This window comes from Scyliorhinus torazame, chromosome 20 (genome assembly GCF_047496885.1).
Source record: "Scyliorhinus torazame isolate Kashiwa2021f chromosome 20, sScyTor2.1, whole genome shotgun sequence".
Classification (NCBI taxonomy): Eukaryota; Metazoa; Chordata; class Chondrichthyes; order Carcharhiniformes; family Scyliorhinidae; genus Scyliorhinus; species Scyliorhinus torazame.
The window spans coordinates 82,396,187-82,413,015 of record NC_092726.1 but is presented as its reverse complement, the minus strand read 5'-3'; positions in this window follow the sequence as shown (position 1 = coordinate 82,413,015).

Genomic DNA, 16,829 nt, shown 5'->3' with positions numbered 1-16,829 from the left:
GTTAGTGAGGGAGCATTTTGGAGATAGTGACCACAATTCTGTGACTTTTACTTTAGTAATGGAGAGGGATAGGTACGTGCAACAGGGCAAGGTTTACAATTGGGGGAAGGGTAAATACGATGTTGTCAGACTAGAATTGAAGTGCATAAGTTGGGAACATAGGCTGGCAGGGAAGGACACAAGTGAAATGTGGAACTTGTTCAAGGAACAGGTGCTACGTGTCCTTGATATGTATGTCCCTGTCAGGCAGGGAAGAGATGGTCGAGTGAGGGAACCATGGTTGACAAGATAGGTTGAATGTCTTGTTAAGAGGAAAAAGGAGACTTATGTAAGGCTGAGGAAACAATGTTCAGACAGGGCATTGGAGGGATACAAGATAGCCAGGAGGGAACTGAAGAAAGGGATTAGGAGAGCTAAGAGAGGGCATGAACAATCTTTGGCGGGTAGGATCAAGGAAAACCCCAAGGCCTTTTACACATATGTGAGAAATATGAGAATGACTAGAGCGAGGGTAGGTCCGATCAAGGACAGTAGCGGGAGATTGTGTATTGAGTCTGAAGAGATAGGAGAGGTCTTGAATGAGTACTTTTCTTCTGTATTTACAAATGAGAGGGGCGATATTGTTGGAGAGGACAGTGTGAAACAGATTGGTAAGCTCCAGGAAATACTTGTTAGGAAGGAAGATGTGTTGGGCATTTTGAAAAACCTGAGGATAGACAAGACCCCCGAGCCTGACGGGATATATCCAAGGATTCTATGGGAAGCAAGAGATGAAATTGAAGAGCCGTTGGCAATGATCTTTTCGTCCTCACTGTCAACAGGGGTGGTACCAGGGGATTGGAGAGTGGCGAATGTCGTGCCCCTGTTCAAAAAAGGGATAACCCTGGGAATTACAGGCCAGTTAGTCTTACTTCGGTGGTAGGCAAATTAATGGAAAGGGTACTGAAGGATAGGATTTCTGAGCATCTGGAAAGACACTGCTTGATTAGGGATAGTCAGCACGGATTTGTGAGGGTAGGTCTTGCCTTACAAATCTTATTGAATTCTTTGAGGAGGTGACCAAGCATGTGGATGTAGTGTACATGGATTTTAGTAAGGCAGTTGATAAAGTTCCCCATGGGAGGCTTATGCAGAAAGTAAGGAGGCATGGGATAGTGGGAAATTTGGCCAGTTGGATAACGAACTGGCTAACCGATAGAAGTCAGAGAGTGGTGGTGGATGGCAAATATTCAGCCTGGATCCCAGTTACCGGTGGCGTACCGCAGGGATCAGTTCTGGGTCCTCTGCTGTTTGTGATTTTCATTAATGACTTGGATGAGGGAGTTGAAGGGTGGGTCAGTAAATTTGCAGACGATACGAAGATTGGTGGAGTTGTGGATAGTAAGGAGGGCTGTTGTCGGCTGCAAAGAGACATAGATAGGATGCACAGCTGGGCTGAGAAGTGGCAGATGGACTTTAACCCTGAAAAGGGTGAGGTTGTCCATTTTGGAAGGACAAATATGAATGTGGAATACAGAGTTAACGGTAGAGTTCTTGGCAATGTGGAGGGGCAGAGAGATCTTGGGGTCTATGTTCATACATCTTTGAAAGTTGCCACTCAAGTGGATAGAGCTGTGAAGAAGGCCTATGGTGTGCTCGCGTTCATTAACAGAGGGATTGAATTTAAGAACCGTGAGGTGATGATGCAGCTGTACAAAACTTTGATAAGGCCACATTTGGAGTACTGTGTACAGTTCTGGTCGCCTCATTTTAGGAAGGAGGTGGAAGCTTTGGAAAAGGTGCAAAGAAGATTGACCAGGATGTTGCCAGGAATGGAGAGTAGGTCTTACGAGGAAAGGTTGATGGTGCTAGGTCTTTTCTCATTAGAACGGAGAAGTATGAGGGGCGACTTGATAGAGGTTTATAAGATGAACAGGGGAATAGATAGAGTAGACAGTCAGAGACTTTTTCCCCGGGTGGAACAAACCATTACAAGGGGACATAAATTTAAGGTGAAAGGTGGAAGATATAGGAGGGATATCAGAGGTAGGTTCTTTACCCAGAGAGTAGTGGGGGCATGGAATGCACTGCCTGTGGAAGTAGTTGAGCCGGAAACATTAGGGACCTTCAAGCAGCTATTGGATAGGTACATGGATTACGGTAAAATGATATAGTGTACATTTATTTGTTCTCAAGGGCAGCACAGTAGCATTGTGGATAGCACAATTGCTTCACAGCTCCAGGGTCCCAGGTTCGATTCCGGCTTGGGTCACTGTCTGTGCGGAGTCTGCACGTCCTCCCTGTGTCTGCGTGGGTTTCCTCCGGGTGCTCCGGTTTCCTCCCACAGTCCAAAGATGTGCGGGTTAGGTGAATTGACCAATGATAAATTGCCCTTAATGTCCAAATTGCCCTTGGTGTTGGGTGAAGGTGTTGAGTGAAGGTGTTGAGTTTGGGTAGGGTGCTCTTTCCAAGAGCCGGTGCAGACTCAAAGGGCCGAATGGCCTCCTTCTGCACTGTAAATTCAATGATAATCTATGATTAATCTAGGACAATGGTTCTGCACAACATCGTGGGCCGAAGGGCCTGTTCTGAGCTGTATTTTCTATGTTCTATGTTCTATGGAAACCGTGCACTGCTGTAAATAGTCTATGTAAGCAGTACCCTGCTGTAAATAGTGTTAGTGTAAACCGTACACTGCTACAAACAATGCCTGACAGTAAACAGTGTTAATGTAACCCGTAAACTTTTGCAAATAGTCTATGTAAACAGTGCCTAATGTAAACATAGTCAATTTAAACAGTGCCCTACAGTAAACAATATTTAAACCGGACATTGCTGTAAGCAGAGTCGATGTTTACTGGTCCTGCAGTAAACAGTGTTTACGGGAACCGTACACTGTTGTAAACATAGTCTATGTAAACAGCGTACTGCAGTAAACAGTGTGTATGCAAACCGTACACTGCTGTAAAGTCGACGTAAACAGTGCCCTACAGTAAACAGTGTTTATATAAACCGTACCTGCTATAAATAGTATATACAAACAGTGCCTACTGTAAACAGTGTTTATGTGAACCGCACCCTGCTGTAAAAAGAGTCTGTGTAAACAGTGCCAGACAAGATTGCTGACCATACAACTGCAGTGGGTAGGATCTCGAACAGCGATGAGTCAGAATACTGAACGGAGATAGAGAACCCAGTGGTGTGGTTTAACGACAATAATCTCACCCTCAATGTCAGCAAAACTGAAGAGCTGGTCATTGACTTCAGGAGGTGAAGTATTTTATACACCCCTCTCTGCATCAACGAAGCCGTGGTGGAGATGGTTTACAGCTTCAAATTATTAGGTGTGCACATACAGGTCATATGTCCTTGGTCGACGCTAAGACCAAGAAAGCACTGCAGCGCCTATACGTCCTCAGGAAACTAAGAAAAATCGGCATGTCCACACTGACTCTTATCGATTTTAGTAGGTGCACCATAGAAAGCATCCTATCTAGCTGCATCACAGCCTGGTATATCACCTACTCGGCCTAAGAACGTAAGAAACTATAAACAGTCGTCAACACATCCAGTCCATCACACGAACCCGCCTCCCGTCCATTTACTCTGTCTACACCTACCGCTGCCTTGGGAAAGCGGGCAGCAGAATCAGATACCCCTAACATCCGGTCTACTCACTCTTCCAACCTCTTCCATCGGGCAGGAGGTACAAAAGTTTGAGAACACGCACGAACAGACTCAAAAACAGCTTCTTACCCGCTGTTACCAGACTCCTAAACGAACCTCTTATGGACTGGTCTGATCTATTCGCACGCTTCTCTACTGCGTAGTACTGCACCTGCGTGCTTTACCCGATGCCAGTGTCTATGTATTTACATGGTGTAGTTTATGTTTGCCCGATGTATTTTCCTTTCATTTCAGGAATAATCTGTGTGAACTGTACGCAGAACAATGCTAATCACTGTACCCCGGAGCAGGTGACAATAAACCATTCCAATCTAATCCAGCTCTGCCCAATAACCAAGAGCCTGGGTTCCAGGGTGTGCGCGACTGCTGCAGTCATGGATAAAGAACAATCTTAGGTTGAAATGCAATTTGGCATTATAAAAGTTTGGGCGAATGCAATTTTGTTTGGATTAAGAAGATTCCCTGAGGAGTTATTTATTGCACTTTGTCAATTGTTCACCAGTTAAATGGAGGAAATGTGCATTAAGAATACTTTCTTTATGGATTATCTCATTTTTGATTTGAAAAAGAGGATGTTTACTCAAGCAAATTATTGAATCCATTTTGTGTTTTTCACGTGACACACTCTACCCCATATCTGCAAGAACACTCAAGACATTCGGAACCATCCAGGACCAAGCATCCCGCTTGATTGCACCCACTTCCAGAAACATTGACTCCCTCCACCGCGGACGCACAGTGGCAGCGCTGTAATCCATCCCAAAATGCACTTCAAATTAAGGTTCCTGAGCCAGCACCTTCCAAATCCACAACCACTACCCATTGGAAGGACAACAAAAGGCCGTAGGTGGAGGTCTTCCCTCAAGTCACACACAACTCCCACTTGGAATCAGAGAATCGTTCCTTCACGGCACCGGGAAAAAATCTTGAAACTCCCTCCCTAAAAGCACGGTGGATGTACCTGCACCTCATGGATAGCAGCGGTTCAAGAAGGCAGCTCACCACCTCCTTCTCGAGAAGAACTAGAGATGAGAATTAAATACTGCCCGAACCAGCAACTCGCAAATCCCATAACAGTGATCTCTTTAATGCTTTGAATTTCTGGAACTGGTTTAGCAAAGTGGGCTAAACAGCTGGCTTCTAATGCAGAACAATGTCAGCAGCGCGGCTTCAATTCCGGAACCGGCCTCCTCGAACAGGCGCCGGAATGTGACAATTAGGCGTTTTTCACAGGAACCTCATTGAATCCTACTTGTGACAATAAGCGATTGCTATTATTATTATGAACTGTTCTCAATTCTTCCGGTGGAGTGCATCATGTTACTTCTGCTTCAGAGGAACCTGGATCTAAGGTATTTCTAACAACAGGAGTCCTGGTACACAGAAACAAAGTGCTTCATGTTGTATAGTGGAAGGGTATGGGGTGCAATCTAACCTGGCTTCAAACGCTCTCCCCCTTTCTCTCTTCAACACTCTCCATCGTTCTGTTTCTGTTTCTGTTTTCTTTCTCTTCGTAAAGAAAGAGAAAGTGTTTTCTCTTTCTTTAGAGAGAACACTGTAAAGTGTTTTGGCTTTGATCCCCTTATTAAACAAGAATCTATCTATCTCTGCCTTAAAGACACTCAGTGAATTGGCCCTGCAGCCTTCTGCAGCAAATAGTTCCGCAGATTCACCACCCTCTCGGTGAAAAAAATCCTCCCTATCTCTGTTTTAATGGATCGTCCCTTCAATCTGAGATGGTGTCCTCTGGTTCTAGTTTTTCCTACAAGTGGAAACGTCCTCTCTCCGTCCACTCTATCCAGTCCTCGCAGTATCTTGTACGTTTCAATGAGATCACCTTTCATCCTTCTAAACTCCAACGAGTACAGACCCAGAGTCCTCAAACGTTCCTCCTACGACAAGTTGTTCATTCCAGGGATCAGTCTTGTGAACCTCCTCTGGACCCTTTCCAAGGCCAGCACATCCTTAGATATGCCCATATCTGCTCACAGTACTCGAAATGGGGCCTTATAGAGCCTCAGAAGTACATCCCTGGTCTTATTCTAGCCCTGTTGACATGAATTATAACATTGCATTTGCCTTCTTAACTGTTTTTCAAACTTCTTTTACAGGGACTAATTTTTAGCAAACGACCAATCTTCGGGACCCACTCCGGCCGACCTTCGAGACCCAGGAAGGCAGTCATTCGGGACCCAACATTTTTGCTTACCTTTAATGCGACAGCTGAGCCTGCTTGGTCCTCACAATCTCACTCCAAGCAGGTTCACAGGGGGAGAGGGCTATGTACATATCGGGTGCAGGATTCAGCCGGGTCCTTTGTGCCGTCTTCATCTTAGTGAGGACGGAAAATCCAACCTCGTACGCGGAGGTCGTTGTGAAGGGCAAAAGCAACAAAATGCTTGTTTTGCTCAGCTCCGGATACTCCTCGGAGACGCTACTCCAAAATGCTGACAGTTTGATTGAATCGTGCCGTGATTTTAATGCGCTGTCAAAACTGAGGCGCAGAAGTTCAGTCAGCTTCATTTGGAGTCAGCCTATCCAGTCCATCTACACTTTCCTGACTAATGCTGTTTTCTTTGATGTCCCGGGGCAGTGGGGGGGACATCTGGTGATTTTGGCTTTGCACTCACAATTCCAAACTTTCAATGGGTTTTGGAAAGCTGCGATTTCTTCACAGAGCCGAAAGCAATCACCATCCTTCTCTTGCTATTTGAGGTTCAGTTCATTTAGAATTGAAAAGATGATAGTTAGCATCCAAATTTCATCAGCAATCGAATCAGCAGAGAGGACAATTTCTCCAGGAGGAAAGTGTGGAATTCGTACCTCAGTTCGTAAACTCTGAATATCTCCCTTGTTCAGTGATCATTACAGTAACTCTTCAAGCGGATGATGTCAACCGTCATTGGGATTGACTGGTCACTGTATCGATTCAATGCTTTAATGTAGTTTTAATGGGCAGCAAGACACTTTCAGCCACCCTTCGAGGGCGACGATGTGGTGAATTCCCATGGATCTCATTATATCCCTTGCCAAACGTTCAGTTCAGTGCATGGTGTGACTATGAGGGGTATAGACTCTCTCCAGATCACTTGAGTAATGTTTAGGGATGCCAAAAAGATCGAGATAATAGCCTTGTTCATCATCAATGATCACCGCGCCTTCAGCCGCCGCCATCCGCGATCGCACTTTGACCCCAGGTTCAGGTCCCAACACTCCAGGCCTCATGAGCACTGATGAACGCCGCAACGGCTGGCACCGTGACCCTCCCGACACCCGCCCGCGACCCACTTGCGTGTCCCCACCGCCACTTTGACAATGCCTGCATTATATACATTGTATCCGTTCCTGACGCCACCGTCCGCTTTAGCTCACTGGCTATTTCACAGCATCAACTTAATTGTAAGTTCAAACCTGTCTCACCATGAGCGCTGCCTGCCGTTTTTAATATTTCCAAAACAGGTGTTTTGCACCGATTAAAAGCAGACCCAGATTTCTAAATTAGAAGTAGGTGTATTTTTTAGAGGTCGCACTACAATTATTTTTCAATGCGGCTTGTGCCACGTGTTTACTTTCTGGTTCTCACTGAGGAAAGGCAAGTTCGATTCCAGCTCTGCACAATAACTGACCTCTTTGATTTGATTTATTAGTCTCACATTATTAGTCTACAGTGAAAAGAATTGTTTCTTGCATGCTATACAGAGAACGCATCCCGTACACAGGGAAGAAAGGAGCGACTGCAGAATGTAATGTTCCAGTTACAGCTCTGGTGTAGAGAAAAGATCAACTTCATACAAGCTAGGTCCATTTAAATGTTTGATGGCAGCAGGGAAGAAGCTGTTCTTCAGCCGGTTTGGACGTGAACTCAAACTTTTGTATATTTTTACTGATGGAAGAAAGTGGAAGATGGCATGTGCGTGGGGTATGTAATTATGCTGGCTGCCTTTCTAAGGCAGCGGGAATTAAAGATCGAGTCAATGGATGGGAGGCTGGTTTGCGTGATGGATTGGGCTACATTCACGACATTTTGTAGTTCCCTGCGGTCTTGGGGAAGAACAGGATCCATACCAAGCTGTGAAAGAACCAGGAAGAATGCATTATATAGTGCATCTGTAAACGTTGGTGAGAGTCGTAGCTGACATGCCAAATTTCCTTAGTCTTCTGAGAAGGTAGAGTCGTTGGTGAGCTTCCTTAACTATAGTATCGGCATGAGGGGACCAGGACAGGTTGTTGGTGATCTGGACACTTTAAAGATTGAAGCCTTTGTATTTAATTCCCATTGATGTAGACCGGGGCATGTTCTCCACTACGCTTACTGAAGTCGATGACAATCTCTTTCATTTTGTTGACATTGAGGGAAAGATTATTGTCGTGCACCAGTTCACCATATTCTCTCTCACACTTTGTCATTTACAACTTTATTCACAACTTTATTCATTCTTCACAACTTTAATGCAGGAAACGTGCTTTAGCGAAATCTACTTTATTGATTATCTGATTTTATCATTTAGAAACGAGATTATGTCGTGGGAGTGTGACTTTAAGAAAGGTTTTTGTCTCATCACATGGCTTCAGTGATGTCATTTTGTGGGTGAAGCTGAGCTGTGGCTGTGTGATCTTTTTACTTTCGCTTTCAATTTTGATTGTTGTGGACTCAGACAGAGAAAAGAAGTGTTTTGGCCTGTTTATCTATTTTCACACTTAATATCTGACTCTAGATGATTATAAATCTTGTCTCTGAAAATCCACTCCAAGACTTTACCCACAACAGACGTGAGGCTCACTGGTCTATAGTTGCCGGGGTTGTCTCTACTCCCCTTTTTGAACAAAGGGACCACATGTGCTACCTCCAGTCCTCTGGCACTATTCCTGTAGCCAATGATGACATAAAAATCAAAGCCAAAGGCCCAGCAATCTCTTCCCTGTCTTCTCAGAGAATCCTAGGATAAATCCCATCAGACCCCGGGGACATATCCATTTTCAGCCTGTCCAGAATTGCCACCACCTCTTCCCTACGTACCTCAATGCCATCTATTCTAATAGCCTGGGTCTCAGCATTCTCCTCCACAACATTATCTTTTTCCTGAGTGAATACTGACGAAAAATATTCATTTAGTATCTCGCCTATCTCTTCAGACTCCACACACAACTTCCCATCCCTGTCCTTGACTTGCCCTACTCTTACCCTACTCATTCTTTTATTCCTGACATACCTATAGAAAGCTTTTGGGTTTTCCTTGATCCTACCTGCCAAATACTTCTCATGTCCCCTCCTTGCTCGTCTTAGCTCTCTCTTTAGATCCTTCCTCGCTACCTTGTAACTATCAATCGCCCCAACTGAAACTTCACACCCCATCTTCACATAGGCGTCCTTCTTCCTCTTAACAAAAGATTCCACTTCTTTGGTAAACCACGGTTCCCTCGCTCGACGCCTTCCTCCCTGTCTGACCGGTAGGTACTTATCAAGAACATGCAGTAGCTGTTCCTTGAACAAGCTCCACTTATCCAGTGTGCCCAACACTTGCAGCCTACTTCTCCAACGTATCCCCCCCCCCCCCCACCCCACACCCTCCAAGTCATGTCTAATGGCATCATAATTGCCCTTCCCCCAGCTATAACTCTTGCCCTGCGGTGCATACTTATCCCTTTCCATCACTAACGTAAACGTCATCGAATTTTGGTCACTGTCCCTAAAGTGCTCACCTACCTCCAAATCTAACACCTGGCCTGGTTCATTACCCAAAACCAAATCCAATGTGGCCTCGCCTCTTGTTGGCCTGTCAACATATTGTGTCAGGAAATCCTCCTGCACACATTGTACAAAAAACGACCCATCTAATGTACTCGAACTATATATTTTCCAGTCAGTATTTGGAAAATTAAAGTCTCCCATAATAACTACCCTGTTACTTTCGCTCTTAATCGCTATCAGTGACCTTTTCGCCTTACTATTCCTGATTTCCACACAAATTGATTCAACCTTGGCCGCCATAGCACCAATATCATCCCTTACTATTGCCCGGATGCCATCCTTAAACAAGAAAGCTACACCACCGCCCTTACCGTCCATTCTATCCTTTCGTATAGTCTGATACCCTTGGATATTTAACTCCCAGTCGTGACCATCCTTTAACCATGTTTCAGTAATGGCCACGAAATCATAGTCATTCACGATGATTTGCGCCATCAACTCATTTACCTTATTTCGTATACTACGAGCATTCAGGTAAAGTACACTTATGTTTTTTTTATGTCTTTGTTATGAACCCTAACACCTTGATCAGTAACTTTTCGCAATTTATTATTCTTCCTACCCTTTCTCCTAATTTTCCTTGTCTTTGAACCCATATCTCTACATAATAACCTGTCACGTAACCTGCTGCCTTGCTCTCCATTAACCATTATACTGTCCATAGCTTTACACTTCCCTACCCCCCAACTTGCTAGTTTAAAGTCCTTGTGACTAAACTATTTATCCTATTTGCTATAACACTGGTCCCAGAATGGTTCAGGCGAAGACCGTCCCAACGGTACAGGTCCCTCCTGCCCCAGTACTGATGCCAATGCCCCTTGAAATTGAATCCCTCTTTCCCGCACCACTCCTTTAGCCACGTGTTAACTTCTCTAATTTTCTCAACCCTATGCCAATTGGCACGTGGCTCGGGTAGTAATCCAGAGATTATAACCCTGGAGGACCTATTCTTTAATTTAGTCCCCAGTGTTTGATACTCCCCAAACAGGTCCTCTTTCCTAGTCTTACCTATGTTGTTAGTCCCAACGTGGACCACAACAATTGGATCCTCCCCCTCCTTCTCCAAAATCCTTTCAAGCCGATCAGAGATGTCCCTCACCTTGGCACCGGGCAGGCAACATACCATGCGGGACTCACGATCTGGCTTACAAAGGATGCCATCAATCCCCCTAATTATAGAATCCCCAACAACTACCACTTGTCTTTTTGCTCCCCCCTCTTGAATAGCTTCCTGTACCATGGTGCAATGGTCAGTCAACGCATCCTCCCTACAGCACTCTTCCTCATCCACACAGGGAGCAATTACCCCATACCTGTTGGACAAGGTCAAGGGCTGAGGCTCCTCAACTCCTCAACTCAGGATCCCCCTACCTGCCTCCCTTGCAGTCACACCACTCTGTCCCTGACCACTGTCCGAATTAACAGAACTTATTCTACCGGGTGTGACTGCCTCCTGAAACATAGCGTCCAGGTAATGTTCCCCCTCCCTGATGTGCCGCAGTGTGTGCAGCTCGGTCTCCAGCTCATCAATTCTGAACCGAAGCTCCTCGAGCAGCCAACACTTGCTGCAGATGTGGTCACTGACGGTCTCAATGGGATCCACCAGTTCCATCATCATACAGCAACAGCACACCACCTGTCCAGCCATATTCAACCAGTTAATTAATTTAAATATTTTTTTTCTTAATTCTCTTTATAGAACCTCAAGGATAAACCCCAACACCAACAAAAAAACAGACACTCACCCGAACTCAGTCACTCACCTAAACTCAGATGCACTCTGTTCCAATCAGCACTCAGTCACTCACCTGAACTCAGATGCACTCTGTTCCAATCAGCACTCCGTGACTAAAGGCACACATGACACACCTTTTGTGCACTCACCTCTCCCAGCACTGTCCCGGCTCTCTCCTCCCGCGCTTTTTAAATCTCCCGGCTCTCTCCTCCGGCGCTGTTTTCACCTCCCTCACCCCCTCACCTCGCTCTACCGCTCTCCCCTCACCCATTCACCCTCTCACCCCCTCACCCCCCTCACCCCCCTTACCCTCCTCACCCCCTTACCCCCTCACCCCTTCACCCTCACCCCCTCACCACCTCACCCCCTCAACCCTCTCACCCCTTCACCCTCTCACCCCCTCACACATCTCACCCCCCTCTCCCTCTCACCCCCTCAACACCGAACACCCTCACCCCCTAACCACCGAACACCCTCACCCCCTCACCCCATCACCACAGAACGCTGTTCAAATTCCTGGATCAATTTATTTCCTGGCAGCATCAGTAGCTGTAAATGCTGCTGTACACTCTGTCTGAAATATTACTGCATTAGAGAATGTCATTGGGAATATTAGCCTGTAATATATAACTGTTCTCATCCATAACGCTATTGCGAACACATTAGCTCCTTCCCCAGTTATCACTGCAGTTGACCCGGTCACTATTTATACTATAAGCTCTTGTCCCAGTTAATACAACATTCCACCATGTGGACGTGGTCACTACAATTATTCCTTTTGGAGTTCTGACAACCATGTACCCAGGGTGAGAGCCTGTGAGACTACACTGTATAATAATCTCTATTATTGTCACAGGTGGGTTTAAATGAATACTACAATGAAGTTACTGTGAAAATCCCCTAGTCGCCACACAGCATCGCCTGTTCGGGTACACAGAGGGAGAATTCAAAATGTCCAATTCATCTAACTGCACGTCTTTGGACAGTGGGAGGAAACCGGAGCACCTGAAGGAAACCCACACAGACACGGGGAGAACGTGCAGACTCCGCACAGAGAGTGATCCAAGCCGGGAATCGATACCGGGACCCTGTCGCTGTGAAGTCACAGTGCTACCCACTGTGCTACCGTGCCGCGTAAAGAGTCACACAGACAACTTCCCCCCCCCCCCCCGCCCCCCCAGACACATGAACACGTGTATACACAAACACAAACTCACACACAGGCAGACAGAAACTCAGACAGGCTTGGTCAATTAATCCTTCAAATGGAGAGAGATCCATTCTCCACCTTTAACTTGGAGAGGTGTATCTGGCCTGTGTGTGACCCAAGTCACACACTGACTCTGAACATCCTCACAGCAGCTTGGGGACAGGCATTTCTAAAGCACTTATCAGAATCTTTGAGCATCACAAACTGTTTCAAAGGCAATGGAGCCTTTTTGAAAAGTGTTAATTTAGGAAATGGACCAGCTAATTTCAGACAGAGAGAGACAGAGAAACAGGATGAGATTGTGCTGTACATGTTTCAGAGCTGTCACTGAGACACACACGAGATGTACAATATCAATTATTATTCTGAAGCATTTGATTAAATCACCCCTTAACCTAAATTCCATTGTTTCAGAGTAAAGCTTCATCTACACTGTCCATCAAACACACACAACCCAAATACTGTCTGGGGTTAAATACAGAGTCAAAATCCGTCTGTCCTGTCCAAGGAATTTTTCATTGCAGATAGTTATTTTTATTTTTTGGAAAAATTATTTTTTGGAGAAACAGATCTCAAATTGCACAGAATCCATCTATCCACCCACCAAACCACCCACCCATCCACGCACCCACCCATCCACCCAACACTCATCCACCCACCCATCCACACATCCACCAACCCACCCACCCACCCGTCCACCCATTCACCCATCCACCCACACACCCATCCACCCATCCACCCATCCACCCATCCACCCACCCACACACCCATCCATCCACCCACCCACCCATCCACACATCCACCCACCCACCCATCCACCCATCCACCCACCCACCCATCCACCCATCCACCCACCCACCCACCTACCCATCCATCCATCCACCCACCCACCCACCCACTCATCCATCCATACACCCACCCATTCATCCATCCACCCACCCACCCACGCATCCACCCACCCACCCACCTATCCACCCACCCACTCACCCTTCCACCCACCCAGCCATCCATCCATCCACCCACCAACCCATCCACCCATCCACCCACCAATCCACCCACCCACCCACCCACCCACCAATCCACCCACCCATCCATCCATCCACCCACCCATCCACCCTCCCATCCATCCATCCACCCACCGACCAATCCACCCATCCACCCACCCACACATCCACCCACCCACACATCCACCCACCCACCCATCTATCCACCCACCCACCCACCCACCCAGTAATCCACCCACCCACCCATCCACCCACCCACCATCCAAAAACCCACCAACCCACCCTCAACCCACCCACTCATCCACCCATCCACCCATCCACCCACCCAACCACCCACCCATCCACCCACCCACCCATCCACCCACCCAACCATCCAGCCATCCACCCACCCGCCCACACAGCCACCCACCCACCCATCCACCCACCCACCCATCCACCCACCCACCCATCCACACACCCACCCACCCACCCACCCACCCATCCACCCACCCACTCACCCTTCCACCCAACCACCACCCACCCATCCATCCACCCACCCACCCATCCACCCACCCAGACATCCACTCATCCACCCGCCTACCCATCCACCCACACACCCCTCCACCCACACACCCACCCATCCATCCACCCACCCATCCACCCATCCACCCTTCCACCCATCCACTGATCCACTCACCCACCCATCCACCCATCCACCCATCCACCCATCCACCCACCCACACACCCATCCATCCACCCACCCATCCATCCATCCACCCACCCTCCCATGCACACACCCACCCACCCACCCATCCACCCATCCATCCACCCACCCACTGACCCACCCACCCACCCATCCACCCATCCACCCATCGATCCATACGTCCATACATCCATCCATCCTTCCATTCGTCCATCCTTCCATCCTACCATCCATTAATTCATCCCTCCTTCCATCGTCCCATTCTCCCTCCCACCCTACCTCCTTCCCTTCCTCCATCCATCCATCCATCCATCCGTCATGGTCTATGAATCACTGAATAGTCACAGTTACAGAGGTAGCTACACCCCAGAGTGCAGTGGAACCACCCAGAGAACCGCACTGACAATTGGAACTGAATCACTGAATGGTCACGGTTAGAGACAGCTACACCCCAGAGTGCAGTGGAACCACCCAGAGAAATACGCTGACAAATGGAACTGAATCACTGAATGGTCACAATTACAGAGGCATTTACTCCACAGAGTGCAGTGGAACCACCCAGAGAAACATACTGACAATTGGAACTGAATCACTGAATGGTGACAGTTACAGAGGCAGCTACACCCCAGAGTGCAGTGGAACCACCCAGAGAAACATACTGACAATTGGAACTGAATCACTGAATGGTGACAGTTACAGAGGCAGCTACACCCCAGAGTGCAGTGGACCCACCCAGAGAAACACACTGACAATTGGAACTGAATCACTGAATGGTCACAGTTACAGAGGCAGCTACACCCCAGAGTGCACTGGACCCACCCAGAGAAACACACTGACAATTGGAACTGAATGACTGAATGGTCACAGTTACAGAGGCAGCTACCTCCCAGAGCGCAGTGGACCCACCCAGAGAAACACACTGACAATTGGAACTGAATTACTGAATGGTCACAGTTACAGAGGCAGCTACATCCCAGAGTGCAGTGGAACCACCCGGAATAACACACTGACAATTGGAACTGAATCACTGAATGGTCACAGTTACAGAGACAGCTACACCCCAGAGTGCAGTGGACCCACCCAGAGAAACACACTGACAATTGTTACTGAATTATTGAATGGTCACAGTTACAGAGACAGCTACACCCCAGAGTGCAGTGGAACCACCCAGAGAAACACACTGACAATTGGAACTGAATCACTGAATGGTCACAGTTATAGAGACCGCTACATCCCAGCGTGCAGTGGACCCACCCAGAGAAACACACTGACAATTGGAACTGAATTACTGAATGGTCACAGTTACAGAGGCAGCTACAGCCCAGAGTGCAGTGGAATCACCCAGAGAAACACACTGACAATAGGAACTGAATCACTGAATGGTCACAGTTACAGAGGCAACTACATCCCAGAGTGCAGTGGAACCACCCAGAGAAACACACTGACCAATGGAACTGAATTACTGAATGCTCACAGTCGAGCATTATATCACTGCAAAACTGTGAGATCTCAAGATGGTACTGATGGTGTCTCAGTGGACAGCATCCTTTAGGTTATTGTTAGTTCATCAATGTGATTAACACAGTCCAGTGTTTGCAAAGTGGTCGCTCACTCAAAAAATCATATTTTATTTCACTGAGCCTAATGTCATAATCTGTTTGCTCATATCTTTCGAAACGTAAGTTGAACAATGTTGCAACCTCAATATCCCTGAGGTGATTCCTCAGGGTGTAAATTAAAAACTGTGGAAATATATAATCTCAGAGTTTAAGACAGAGGCACTGACAACAGCACGAAGGGACGCATCACTTTACACTGAAAATGCTTTATCCAATTCATGTTGCTGAGAAAATATTCTACCCAATCCTTGCTATTGTTGGTGTTCCTGGTAAGTGACTATTACCATTGAAGGTGTGTAAATCTGTGTGTGAGCGGCTCTCTGATTTTAAACTCTGACTGAAAATGTTTAATGCTGATCGCGTGCTTACTGTTAGACAGACATGTGATGGAGGATATCATTCACTTCAGTTAAATGTCTTTACACATGTGTATGGTATGAATCCATTTCATCAACTGACAATAAACCTCTGTTTGGAGCTCACATGTACACTGATCAATACAGTGTATATATTTAGTGGAATATTGCATAATGTTAGATTGGATCTCAGTGAAGGCAATCTCTCTGAAGGAAGGTTTAGTGGGAGTAACCATGAAATCAGACTGAGTGTGGGTCATTAACCAGAGTGGAGTATCCGACAGCAGTGAACACAGCTTACTGGAAGTGTCTGTCAGTGTAGCTTTGTACTGAATGTGGGCCCATCACCATAGTGAAGTATCTGATCCAACCTTCCATCTAGTCCTGGGACTCTGTCCGTGGGAAATTCTATTGTGTGTGGGTCAGGAACTGGACTAAAATGAAATGGTTCTATTTTGAAATAATGCATTTTGTTGCTGTGTGTGCGCTCCATTCTAAGGAATCTCTGTCTCTCTTTGTTTTGCGTCTGGAATAGGTTGAAAACAGGAAGAGTTTGCCTGTGTTTTGAAGATGTTTGATATTTATTGTGTGAAGTGAAATGTCTCGGTTTTCAATTGAACTGCCCCAAATGAAACAGATATCACCCACACTTTGATATTTATAACCCCCACAATAGAGCAGTTTTGTGATATGTTTCGTGATATTTTCTAATTTCTATTAATCCTGTAATAAACTCCAATTTTTATTGATTTTTATGGGTGTTTAATAAACAGTGTTGCTGCTTCACACGATTTGTCATCTGTTCAGC